The sequence below is a fragment of the Colias croceus genome, chromosome 15, assembly GCF_905220415.1.
Source record: "Colias croceus chromosome 15, ilColCroc2.1".
NCBI lineage: Eukaryota > Metazoa > Arthropoda > Insecta > Lepidoptera > Pieridae > Colias > Colias croceus.
In genome coordinates, this window is record NC_059551.1 from 4,436,706 (window position 1) to 4,451,187 (window position 14,482).

Here is a 14,482-nt window from a genome sequence, read left to right on the forward strand (position 1 = left end):
ATAAATATCTCTATTATCTGAACATTTTCGCTTATAACTTTTTTATTTATAGTTCTACGACAAAAAGTTACTGGAACAAAATTGTAGATAATTTAATTTGCAACAAAAAATGTTGAGAAATTTTTTTTATCAGATAATCAGTTTAAGAGATATATCGTATAAACCATATGTTCCGCTACCCCACAAACTTGGTGATAGCTTCACACTAACCCCCTCTGCACATCAAAAAAATAAAATTGCGTCCTCTAAGAAATGCAACCCCAAATGTAACTTTTCAATGGAATACTAACGTAACGAAGTTTGAGAGCATTTCCAATAAACACGTTTATGTATTACTTCACTTTATATTATTCGATACATACACACTGTTCATATGAAAGCTTTTTGAGAGATGAGACATTGACGCTAAGAGGTTCAGAGTTCATGATGTATTTTAGATATAAAATAAATATATTTTCGTTGTTAATGCCAAATTGTATATATTTCATCATTTCATATGCGAATGTAAATAAACAAGTATCTATTTTTATATAAAAATAAAGTCGGATATTGTAAAAATACTTATAACTTAATAATAATAGTTTAAAAAAACTAAAAAACACGCTTTTTATAGAAAACCGAACTAAAAAATAGAAAATTTTATCAAATTAGTGTATTGTCATCGGTCTTCAATAAATCTACAAAGTTTGAACGAAATCTGGCCGTTTAAAGTGGGTCAAAATCGCGCCCAAAGAAGTCGGTTACAAACATACAAACATACAGGTGAAGCTAATATAAAGCGTGTAAAAACGGCGGAACGGATTAGAAAAGTTAAGATTTTCGGACGGTTAACTTTGTCTCTACTTAGAATTTAGATTAAGATAAAAACTTTTAAAACATTGAAATACTGATAAAAAGCAAATCCTATTCAGGCGGAGCTGGGCGAACGGCTTGTGTTAACGTTGTCCTCTCGTAGAAGGCATATCCCTGTATAATGTACCTATATAAAAATCCAATAGTGAATGGACTGTGGAATATACTGTTCAGAAACTAAAAAAATATCTAGATCTAAGAAAAATCCTAGAAGCCAAGGAATATTATACTTACACAGAAATACAAAAACGCTTGAATTTAATCCATACTAATATTATAAATGCGAAAGTAACTCTGTCTGTCTGTCTGTTACTCAATCACGCCTAAACTACTGAACCAATTTTCATGAAATTTAGTATAGAGATATTTTGATACCAGAGAAAAGACATAGGCTACCTTTTATTGCGAAATATGTACCACGGGCGAAGCCGGGGCGGACCACAAGTTACTATATTATATACTAGTAATGCAATCTATCCACTTTTTCTGCGAAACAAATGATAAACTGTTATATAATTCTAGTAACTGCTCTATTTTATCTAGAGGCTACAAATAATTATAATATAAATCCATTGTTTCCCGAATACACGTTCATTGTACAATACCATTCATTAAATTAATACCTATAATACCCATAATTATGTGACACATCTGAAATCTCTTTAGGTGTAAAAAGTAGAAGGTATGCATTGTATCTTGTATGCACTAAAGTACTACACTTATATAGTGTTTAACATTATTATTATTTTGATTGAATTCTGATCACTTGTTCTACTGATCACATGCCTTTAACTAATAAAAGAGTTAATGCAAATTGATAGTGCTTTTTAATAACTTTATATTTAAATGCCCTTCTGCTCTATGCCCACCGTAGGCCTCGAACCCATGAAATAAACTCATGCAAATTACTTTTAACCTTATGACAATAATTTTGCTTTAGATTTATTTTTTAGTATGCTTTAATTGTACAACTGCGTAGTATAGTATAATATGTAGATTTTAATTGCCTTCTTATTTTAACATGTTATACTTTTTTTGCTTATTATTTGGTGTAATATTTCTTATTGCGTACAAACTTCGTAAAACTATTTATATAATACATTCTTATGTATTTTTTTCTTTAAGTTATTTATACATTTTAAACTTTTATTTTGTATCATATAAATGTTTGGTAGTATTTTTTATTTCAGGTAATTTTCATGCAGTAAGAAAATTAGATGGATACCATTCAAGTGAGTACTTTTAGTAAATAATTTTTAACCCATTGAGCCCCAAGCGGCCCGATCAGTCCACGACACAATAGATTTTCTATTGTGTCTGTGATTCTGGGGTTTGAGTTATGAAATCATTGATAACTTGAGTTTTTTTTTTTTGGCGAAATTATAGTTTTTATTTCATCAGTGATTCTTCTAAAATCTATAAATAAGATAAATATGTAATAATCATTTAGTTTCAAAAATTGAATCTTTTTTAATCAATAATCTGCATTAGCATTCGGTAAACTTCGACTTATAATGATTTTCTTTCCAATTGTTCTTAAGTTAAACTTCTTTAGGCGCGAGGAGAGTAAAATTTGATAGTCGCCATGGCAATGCCGTCACGTCATGGAGTAAGGCGACGACATAATCAAGCTGGATTTTGACAAAATTTGTTTGCTTTTGATCGTCACCATAAATGCCTTTTAGGTTAAATAGCTTAAATATATTTGTATCGATTTGATTGTTGTTCAAACAGTTTGTAAATGAGTTTAAAATTAATTATTAAGTAAATGCATTCTTGTTGTTACCGTGGTATTGTCGTATTTTAAGTATTTAGAAGAAAATTATAAATAAAATAAAATAAAATAATATTTATTAGCAAATTTTACATATTCAGTTCACAATTTTGCTCTGCCTTCTGAACTAGGTTGGGAGATGATAAGTTTAAAGATAACTTATCATTGCGTGTTGATATATAGGCAATAGCTAGATTGTTAGTGAAGTTAATGTTACCGATTAATTCTGCTTACATACAGTTAAATGAAATAGATAAGTTAAATTAGTTTAAACAAATCTATAGAGAGGTCATAAGTTCATAACAAGTATTTCCAGGAAAATGTAATGCCATAAATGAAAGGGAACTCTATATATTATGTAGAGCTTCTTGGTGGTTTCTTAGAAAACTAAACGCAAGGGCTGCTTTATGGTTTGTCAATGTGTAGTGTCGCATACAATGAGCCGTATTCGGGTATATTTGTTTTCATCAATATTTTATGACATTTAGGCCATTTTATAGAGTTTTATATAGCGACTCTGAACATCAATTAATTCGTATTTGTACTACAGGAAAGGTTAAATGATGGTGTACGGGGTTGTAGGTCCCGTACGGAGTAAATAAAAGAATTAAGTACAATAATTGCCTTTATTGCCTTAACTCTATAATATGGTTAATGGTTATGGTCGTGAGAACGCGCGATAGCGGTGGCGATCGAACGCGAACTAATGAAATGTATTAAAATGCCGCGTGTCCGCGTAAAACGCTGACAGCGCGCAATGAAGCTAATGTACGAAGACTGTACATGCTCCCACAACGAGAAAATGGATGAAAAGCGATGGGCATGAATGATGATGAGACAAGGTGATTCAATTTCGCTTTAACTAATCCTTAGTGTCCTTATGGTTTAACACTCTTCCGTAAAGCGATGCTTACGGAATAAGGGTGAGTTGGATTCACTAACACTAACGCATGGTTTTTCACTAACACTAACGCATGGTTTTTCACTAACACTAACACATGGTTTTTCACTAACACTAACACTTTGGTCATTTATACTAACGCTTTTACACTAAACCTTAAAACCGGATTATTGAGACCGCTGCCGCAGCGTGGTGCCGCCGCCGCTGACCCCAGGGTCGCGGCTGGCGGCACAGTAGATGCGGCGCGAGGGCGCGTGCAGCGCCACCGCACGCCGTACAACACTGCTGCAACTGCTGCTGCTCCCACCAGCAAGTAGATCACGACATAGTGATGCAAGTCGTGGTACGAAATGCCATTTAATAACGCGTTTTCCGATTTCATTTGCTTAATTTGAGAGCCTTTGCCTTCCCATTCCTTATCCTTACCACTTATCACAAGTTCCAGTTTAGAAGATGGTTTTGGTTAAAAATATGGTTGACGGGTGGTATCTCTAGCTTTAGGACATCTGCATGTATATTGTATAGTCACAGTATCCGATTGTTGTTTTTGTACAATAAGCATTCATTATTATTAAATTGTACCCATGAATCTTGACAAGGTAGAGGTTTGGTTTTACAAATCTGTGTGTTGAGGTCTTGTACATGAATATTCATCAACCTTCATGTGATAAATATGATTTCCGTAAAAAACAAATCTATTGTTAAACGTTAAAATAGAAACATTCTTTAATATCAAACTTATTCAAAATTAAATAATATAAATCTTTCTGTAAGTTGATCGCCACGTAATCTGATACCAGGAGTAGGGTGACCATGTTATTAGTAAGTCTCTTTATTATTATACTATAACTCGTAAGTGTCTCTATTTAGTATTTGCGATAGGTATTTTTATCTCGATAATGACTAATGAGATAATCTGCGGCAATTTTTGCCCGTTCTTTTAATAAGTGATATAATTTCAGTAGTTCTAACAGACTAATTGAACGGATAGAGTAAAATCCTTTGATAATTTTCCCAAAATTAATTTCTTCTTGCATTAGCTGGTGTGGTTTGTTTAGTCCTTAGTATTGATGACTCATCGAATTATTTATATATTACTTTATATGTTAATGTTTTATTGTTAATTGTTTATATTATGTTACTTGACTGGCTTGTATGAATTTGATTGTGTTTTGTATTTTCACCGACTGGTAATGAAGATAGTTTTACTATCGGTCTTTTAATGATTCCGTTTTTGGTTTTGACGGATACTACTCTCACGAATCCATCTTTTCCTGGGTGTAGTTCTACAATTCTACCCAAGGCCCACTTTCCAGGTGGTAGGTTAGCATCATGTATTAAGACTATATCGCCTATTTGCATATTTGGTTGGGGTCGCTGCCACTTAGAGCGAACGTTAAGCTGGGTTAGGTACTCAGCTCGCCATCTCTTCCAGATATCTTGGTATATCTTCTGCATGAGTTGCCACCTAGTACGCAAGTCCTTTTCCGTTTCCACTATGGTCGCTGTCGGTCCCCCAGATAGAAAATGTGAAGGTGTCAGGACGTCAAGGTCTTCCGGATCTTCATTCAATGAACACAGAGGCCTAGAATTGAGACAGGCTTCTAATTGCGCAAGTAACGTTGAATATTCTTCGTATGTTAACCTCTGTTCCCCTATGACTCGCTTTAGGTGGTATTTTAAAGACTTGACGGCTGCTTCCCAGAGGCCACCTGCACTCGGCCACGAAGGAGCGTTGAAATGCCATTCAATCTGCATTTCTGTTATTTCGGTATAGAACTGTTCGTCAATAATTATTGATTTTAGATGTAATATTTCTTCTTGTAATAATCGATTTGCCTTTATGAAGTTGGTTCCGTTGTCACTATACATATGACTAGGCGTTCCCCGCCTGGCTGCGAATCTACGAAGAGCAGAAATAAATGCCAAAGCGGTCAGGTCCGACACAAGTTCTAGATGTATGGCCTTGGTTGCCATACACACAAAAACTGCGATGTATCCCTTGGTACACTTTACTCCTCTCCCCTTTTGAGATTTTATATCCACAAAGCCGGTAAAATCAACTCCCGTATGGTAGAAAGGTCGAGTTATATTGGTTCTAGCTGCAGGTAAGTCCCCCATCAACTGGTCATGTTTATAGGGGCTGTGTTTTCTACAAATAACACATTTTCTTAACCTCTTCTTAACGGCATTATTCCCACCGATAATCCAATATTGTTGTCGCAACCATGTCAAAGTTAAACGAGCACCTCCATGAAATGTCATCTTATGCGCATGGTCAATCAGCATGTCTGTTAATTGACAACTGTGTGGTATAATCGCAGGATGTTTCATGTTATGTTGAATACTCGCTTTTGAAATTCGTCCCCCAACTCTCAAAACTCCCTGTTCATCAATGAATGGATTTAACTTTAGTAATGAGCTTTTAGAATGGGGCTGGTTATGTTTTTTAATATAATCTATGTCATCTGTAAACGATATTGACTGTGCGTGTTTAATTAATAAAATTTTCGATTTTCTTAATTCTTGAATCGTTAAATAATTAGGTTTATTACGTAATCGTGTCGTCATACGTAGTACCCACGCCAGCACTCTTGACGCTCGCGTAAAATCGCTATGTCTGCGAAATATCGAGTCAATGACTTGGTTCTCATATTTCATGGTTGATGTATTTATTAAAACAGTATTTTTAATTTCTTCATTAGTATTATAAATAATATTTTGTGTTGTTCCTTCATTGAAAGTTAAAAGCCAGGTTGGTCCATGCCACCAAATATTATGAGTAGCTAGTTGATCAGCTGTGATTCCTCGAGTAGCGCAGTCAGCAGGGTTCTCCTTAGACTTTACGTATCGCCAGTTAGTTGATGGAATCACATCTACTACTTTCTTAACTCTGTTAGCGACAAAAGGCTTCCAACGACTCGGTTCGCCGTTAAGCCAACCGAGAACAGCTGTTGAGTCTGACCAGCAATAAATCTTGATGTTAAAGTTTGACAAACATTGTAACGCAGTTTTCATCAATTTTGATAGTAAAACAGCTGCACACAGTCTTGGTAGCGAAATGGCCTTCCTTACGGGTACTAGACGTGATTTTGCCGTTATGATGACTACTGATGGTTTAGTATGTGGACTACCCTTTACTCTGCAGTAAATGACACAAGCGTAGGCCTTCTCGGACGCGTCACAGAACCCGTGGAGCTCTATAGTGTCATTTTTATTGCTATGCAACCATCGCGGTATTTTAATACGGTTAATATTATTTAAATCAATTTCTAAGGTCTTCCATCTTGAGATGATGGCATCTGGTAAGACATCATCCCATTTTATATCAAGTAGCCAGACTTCTTGAAATAATAGTTTAAGGTTGGCTGTAGCGGGTGACAGCCACCCAAGAGGGTCAAATATCTTAGATATACTCGAAAGCAACGTTCTTTTTGTCAGTTTAGTAGGTGACTCAGTTTTCAAATGAAACGAAAATTGGTCTTCTCTTGAATGCCATTGCAGTCCTAGCGCTTTCGTAGACTCTTGGTGTTTAAAAATGTATGTCTGATCATCCCCCGATAAATAACTCTCTTCCATCTCCAATCTATTTGATGACCACTTCCTCAAATTAAATCCTCCGCAACGTAGAAGTGCTATAAGGTCAGCCTTCAACCTCATGGCAGATTGAAGGTCGTGATGGCCATGAAGTAGATCATCCATATAAAAGCTGGTATTCACCACCTCGGCTGCTTCTGGGAATCGGGAAGCTTCATCTTTAGCAAGCTGCTTCAAGGTCATCATTGCTAAAAATGGTGCGGCCTTGGTGCCGTAAGTGACGGTGGCTAATTGGTATTCCTTCAATGGTTTATTGGGATGATCACGCCATATAATTTTCTGTAAGGCTTGATCTTTTTTATTAACGAGTATTTGCCTAAACATTTTTTCAATGTCAGCAGTAAAGGCTACTTTGTATTGCCTCCAACTTATGATCAATGTTAATAAATCCTTTTGTAAATTCGGTCCACTGTACATAATATCATTTAATGAATATCCAGTCGATGTTTTTGCTGACGCATTAAAAACGACGCGCGTGGCAGTGGTCGTTGACTCCGCACGTATGACACAATGGTGAGGTAAATATGATTCCGGTGTCTGGTTACCGGTGCATTCAAACATATGCTTCAAATATATGTATTCATGAATGAATTGTTTATAACTTTCACAAATCAATTTATTTTTGGTAAATCTATTCTCTAATTGACGAAATTGAGCTATAGCCTTGGTTTTAGAATCACCCAATTTGTCTTTCATATCTGGTTTTAGTGGTAATCTAACAACATAACGCCCATCTGACTGGCGCTTCGTATGCAACTGGTAATGTTGCATACAGTATTGATCTTGGCTGGACATATCAGATGAATTTTCTGAGATATCCTCTATCTCCCAAAACCTTTGAATGTTACTTATATTGACCGTAACAATATTACAATGACTCTGTGTTGCAACAGAACCGCTTAATATCCAACCCAGCTCGGTATTCTGGGCAATCGGTTGAGATATGCTGTTACGAATAAAGCCGGGAAGTAATATTAACTCGTATACTTCTACCCCCAATATCAAATCAATAGGTTTACTTATATTGAACTCCGGGTCCGCCAGAGATAATTTTTCTATATGCGGCCAGGTTGGTTTTCTAAATGACTGACTTGGTAAATTGTCGACAACATGCTTCATAACATATGCTTCCGAATCAATTGTAAAGTCACTGTAAAGAGACGATATTGTAATTTTAACAACTCCTTTACTGTTGTTAGCCTTTGAACCCACTCCCACCACCATGCAGTTGCGTTTAACACGGGGTAGACCTAACAATTGAGCTGCATTTTCTGTGATTAATGATGCCTCAGCACAGGGATCAATAAGTGCACGCATAAGATAATTACAGCCATCTTCCGATTTAATGTTGACCTTAGCGGTGGCTAACAACTTCGGTAGAGTTTCTTGAGGCGCCTTTGATATACATAATATGTTTGATTTCGGCGTCTCCTTTTGTTTAGTAGCGCAAGAAGTAGACGGAGCGTATGTCACGTAGGCATTGTGTAGCAATGTGTTGTGGCTATCGTTACAAAAGCGACATGTTTTTTCGGAAGTACAATTTTTTCCGAAATGATTTATTAAACAGTTTTTACATAAATCATTATTGTCAATTATTTTTCGCCTTTCCTCGGGCATTGATTCTAAGAACAATTTACATTTAAACAATGCATGCTGGTTATTGCAGATTATGCATTTCCGTTGTTGCGAATTCCTTATTGTTGACGATTGGTTTACAATAATAGGTTTTAATTGCGAAGTTTTCTGTATAAAATTGTTATTTGGTAATTTAAATGAATTTCTATTTTTATTATAGTTGTCTTGATATTGTAATTGTTTTGGTTTAATTAAATCTTGTTTTCTTCGTGAAGACTCTAATGATATAAATTTTGTTTCAAGGAAATCTAGAAATTCGGTAATTGTAGCTAAATCTCTGGGGTTCTTTAGCGACTCAATATAATCATGGTGGGTTTCTGTATCCAATTTCTGCGATAGTATATACACTATAAGAGGATCCCAAGACGTTATGTTCACCCCCATGGCTTTAATGGCATTGAGACACTCATTGGTGGTGTCATGTATTTTCTTTATTTGCCCAGCTGATTGTTGTTGCATACTAGGCATCGATAAAATAATTTGAATATGAGAGTTAAATATAATTCGCATATTATTATAACGATGGTTTAGAATATCCCAACAAATTTGATAGTTATCGGAACTTATGGTCAAGTGCTGTACTAATTTCGACGCTTCTCCTCTCAATTTATTTTTTAAGTGTTGCATTTTCTGAGCATTCGGTAATGAATTATTGCTATGTATGGTTTCATTGAACAAATCCTTAAAAGATATCCATTGTTGGAAATTTCCGTTGAACGTTGGTATGTCCAACTGCGGCGTTGATTTCTCTCTAAATGAGACCGAGTTCATTTTATTGTTGACTGCCTTTTTTATGTTATTATATTTTATCTCATATTGAATATAAGCTTGTTCATATTCTTCATTCTCTACGAGGCTCTCACAGTCGATTTCCCAATGTAAAGAATCGATGACTGACCATCTCAAATTAATATTTTTTAATAAATCTTCCAATTCCCATCGTTCAGAAAGATTCTCAAGGTTAGCAGAATTTATAGTATGCAAGAATGCCCTAAAGTTGCTTTTCTGCTTACGAAGCATTTCGTCAACCCTACTGTTATTCCCTTGAGTGGTTAGTGGCCTTGAATGTGAAGCACCCAATTCGGGAGGCGAAGGAGCTGGCCCCTGACGATCGGAAAATTGCGATAATGGTGTCGCTGGTCTTAGTAATGGTTTATTTTGATCATATTTACTAATGAGAACTTTGGTGTCATTATAAAATTTTAAAGTTGACTGGTAGTAGTTCTCTTTAAAATATTTGTGGTTAGGATCATCAAATTCAACAGTTAATCTCGTATGGTTAATTTGGAATTCCTTCCAATAGGCATCTAACGTACTTAGGCGTTTCTCAATGTAGGCGGGCGTTTTACGTTCTGGCCCATCCTTCTTAAAATTATTGCGGAGGCTTTCCATCGCAGAAATAATTTGCTCTTGCGTGGCTAAAATTGCCTCCATGGTTGCTATGGTATATATGGTGTGTTAAGTAAAAAAAAATAAAATGTAAAGAAAATAATGGAAAGGGCTCACTCAGAGACTGGCACTTGGTAGCTGGTTTGTCCCGTAGATGGCACCTTTATCCTGGTTGTTATTGGTTTATCTAACACTGGTTAATATATGTCGTAAACTGAACTAACTTTCACGTTTTAACTTTCTCACACGCGCAAGTCCCGCTTACGACTTAAGCTCGAAGGACCACGATGTACGGGGTTGTAGGTCCCGTACGGAGTAAATAAAAGAATTAAGTACAATAATTGCCTTTATTGCCTTAACTCTATAATATGGTTAATGGTTATGGTCGTGAGAACGCGCGATAGCGGTGGCGATCGAACGCGAACTAATGAAATGTATTAAAATGCCGCGTGTCCGCGTAAAACGCTGACAGCGCGCAATGAAGCTAATGTACGAAGACTGTACAGATGGATAAAAGTGATAGATGCGACTTCACCCTGGACTAAGCCTGGCATAAATAACATGTTTGTAGTGTGGATTTTTAAATTTATCACGCTCTAATTCATGCGAATGAATGTGCACGTGTTGTATAGATGAGTATCGAGGGTCAGAGTCACCTTAGCTCATCAACATACTCAGGAAAAACTTATCGCAAGATTTATTACAATAGAAGCTGCGCTCGATAACAGCTGCTGTCGCCGCGTCGAACACAGCTGTGAAGCCAGGGAAGAGGGATACATGTTTATAAATGCAATTGCATGTTGTGTTTTATGCTGTTTATCAGGGCGTGAGTGTGTGTAGTGCGGTTGGAGATATCGCAGCCGCGCGTGTGTGCGTGCGTGCGGCGGTGTGGGTGTCGGTGACGCGAGGTGCGGAGGCCGGAGCGACTCGAGGCGCCAGTCGATTTCCGAGCGTCGTGGGGCTGCCGCGCTCTCCGACGCGTTGAGCCCTCTCGCGATCCCAACTTTGTATACTGGAAACTTTTTAACTCATTTTTCGAGTAGATTCGGCATCCGCCCGCCTGTTGCTACCCTAGTGTCGGAGTCGAGTCGCGTGTGCAGTGTAGCGAGCGATTCTACATGCAATATCGCGCGTGTTTCAGAGTCCGTCGGTCTATTTTTGAATATTCACCAAACGGTGCGCTGCTAAGTTTTCGAAACGCAGGCCGACTGCCGGATTAACGGCCGCATTGTGCAGCGCCTCATGTGTTTTTGTTGACGGATAACATTTGTTTTGTTACTATCATCTGTGGAATTCGTGACACGTTATCTGTAAGTACGACTCCGGTCGCTTTTCCAACTCATTTATAGTGTAACGTACAAGTTTGCATTCAACCTGTTGATCGCCTATAGCAAAACTGCGACATACGTCTGTAAAATACGATCAAATTTCTACGTATAGCCACTTTGTAGCGTTGACCGATGCATACATCGATGGTACATGAGCGAAGAGTTGCGTATGCACTGCACTGTACGTACGTATACATACGTACATATGAAATGTACTTGTATGGTTGTAAGAACAATGTTTTGTTCTATTGTACACTTCACTGTACGTGCCACATACCGTCATACGTATTGTATTATAAATGGTGTTCCGCGATTGGTTTCGAAAGTACACTTTGTTTATAATGGGCCGCTTCACCGTTCTCATTTTTTACTCACTGACTGACAGTTTCAGGTCTAGAAATAATTAATTATAATGTTAATTTAAACGCTGACAAGTAATTAATTGAACAATGTCTTTAAAGATGAATAAATTTATTTTGATTTATAAAGCATTAATCATGATTTACATTTCTCTATTTGAACTTTCTTGATCGTAGACTTTTCTTATTCTCAACACAGAAGCCGATAAATGTACAAACTGAAGCTGGTTGAATAAATTGGTAAACAATCGTCAGCAAACAAGACTTAAGTTGGAAAGGATGTAGGGTCCTCAGTAAACACAACGAAATTGATTTTAGGTGCCGTCCGAGTTACACAGCTATCGTCAACATATTAGGGATAGTGCCGTTTATTCTTTCATAATATTATCACAATACTTTCTTTTAAGGATATACCTAAATAGGTACATTTAAATACAAAAGCAGTAAGCCTATCAAAAATAGTTCGCCTACCTACTTATAATCTTCATAACTTTCCTTTTCTCTACATTTTTCTCTAGCATTTGACTAATGTAGAAAAATAAACGTAATAAAAACATCCCATGATTCATAAACTATATGCTTTATTTTTATTATTCTGTTGAAACATGCGCTTACGCAGTCTTGACGTCCAGTAAACTGATACAGGCTAATATTAATTTTTCTAAATAAATTAGTACAATCTAAAACAGATCGTGTGGCGCATAGTATTTCGCGGTTTTTCATTATCTCAAAACACAACCACAAACTTGTAAACAACACGTGTATGTGTGTGTGTTGTTTGTGTTGTCGCGGTCATGCAGTTTTGTGTTTGTGTGCGTAAGTCGTAAGATAACCATTAATTGGAAATACTTATACTTCAGACACTTAATAAAATATTTTTGGATTAATATCGATTGATGTTATAGACTTCTTAAAACCATGTAGCTCTGATACAGAAGTCCATTAATTATTGTTTATGTACCTTCACAGGTTAATAAAACTATTTAAGGAAATTTATTACTTATTCAACAAAATTTATGCTTTTGATACACGGCCATATGCTTTTATCTTATTTTAATTTGTATGTCATGGTTAAACGGGAATCGGGATGATATTAATTTTAACGTCAGAATAAAGTTTTAATTATAGTAACTAGGTACCTACTTACCTAAAGATAAATTACACAAATAAATAATCTTTTGTCTGTAATTTCATTAAATAATACGCGATATAAGAGTAGTAGAGTATTTGCGTATAGACTAGAGTTAAAAAATAAAATGGTAAAAAATGCAATAAATTATTTATGTAAGCATGGTTTTTGTTACTAAAACATATCAGGTAGGTATATTATTTAAACGTGTGACATATTTTATACTTTTATTTTATATATTTTACAATTTATACATAACACACATAACTGTAGGTATACATAATAACTTTGAAGCAGTATTTTGAAACAATTTAAGTGGGTATATTTAGAATGTATTTAAAAATCAACACTTCTGCACTTTCTGCATATATTTGTCTTTATTTTTGTAAGAAAACTGTGCATTAGCAAAATTTGTATTAAATTTCGATAGAGCTAGTTAGAGTAGAACTGTCCTAGATAAGTATAATGACTTGGCAACCCTAACTGGGGTCAATGTGGTCACCCGATAACACAGCTTTTTGTATGAATGAACTGTCTGTATCGACTGTATCCTATACATTAATAATACCTTTTCGATAAACTGTTTTAATGTCTCTCCAGTATTTAATATGAAATAAAATACCTATCTACCTATCTCTATATATAACTATAGTAAGTAAGTGCTTACTTTGAAATTAAATTTTTGTAATAGAAAAGGTTTTTTGAATGTCATGGTTTGATTGTATTTACAAAAAAGGTAACACGTAGATAATAATATATTGTCTGAGAAATATTCACTTACAAGATAGCTTTTTAGCAGCGTAATTCGGTTAATGTACTGTTATCATTTTTCAGATAAGTAAATGCACGTTTTATTATAATTTATAATGTAATAAAAATATTCTGAAGTATGATTACGAAATCTCGAGATAGGTCAAAGACTGTTGTTCAAGATCATTCTTTCAAAACATAACAATATGTATAATATGTAGATATCTACAGCATCTTACGATAATATATTACAAAATCTATATTAATTCTATGCGGAAAAAAAAAATGGCAATAAAAAAAAATGTTGTGTGGTTTTATGAAACCACGGTAAAAGTGAAACTTTTTATCACACTATAGACATTTAACTAAAAATTATCGTATTTGTACGATAATTATCGTACGTATCGTGCGTCACGCGCCATGCGCTACACAGACCAAAAAGTTTGAGACGATGTAATAAAAGTTTTACTTACTAAAAAGAAAGTATATTTAATTTATAACTAGGCCAATGTCGAAATTCAATGCTACAGAAAAAAAATCATCCATTTATCAAAAGGATAATCACGGCCAAGGGCGGTCACTTACGCAGCTGATAAAATGGGACAAATGGGCCCTTCTCCGTTGTCATGGCAACAGCTAGGTATATTCTTATTATAGTTACGTCGTACGAAGCTTATTTACTTTTACATTAGGTACATAATAATTATTTTCGCTGCTTACAATGGAATATTTCGAAGTTCATGTATGTCAAATAATACCTTTTTAATT

The 14,482-nt window shown here is 35.4% G+C and overlaps 1 protein-coding gene across 7 annotated transcripts in view; it reads left to right on the top strand.

Moving 5' to 3' along the window:
• The window catches only part of LOC123697877 (dual 3',5'-cyclic-AMP and -GMP phosphodiesterase 11), a 194,564-nt gene that overhangs the window by 61,703 nt on the left and 118,379 nt on the right, over positions 1-14,482 (top strand). For 5 of the 7 annotated variants that reach the window (XM_045644437.1, XM_045644438.1, XM_045644439.1 and 2 more), the window contains exon 1: positions 11,093-11,458. The exons of 1 other annotated variant lie outside the window; for it this stretch is intronic. The gene's annotated coding sequence lies outside the window, so the exon portion shown is untranslated. Of the gene's footprint in view, positions 1-2,027; positions 2,085-11,092; positions 11,459-14,482 lie in introns of those variants that run through there. One more of the 7 variants, XM_045644444.1, reaches the window with a different exon arrangement.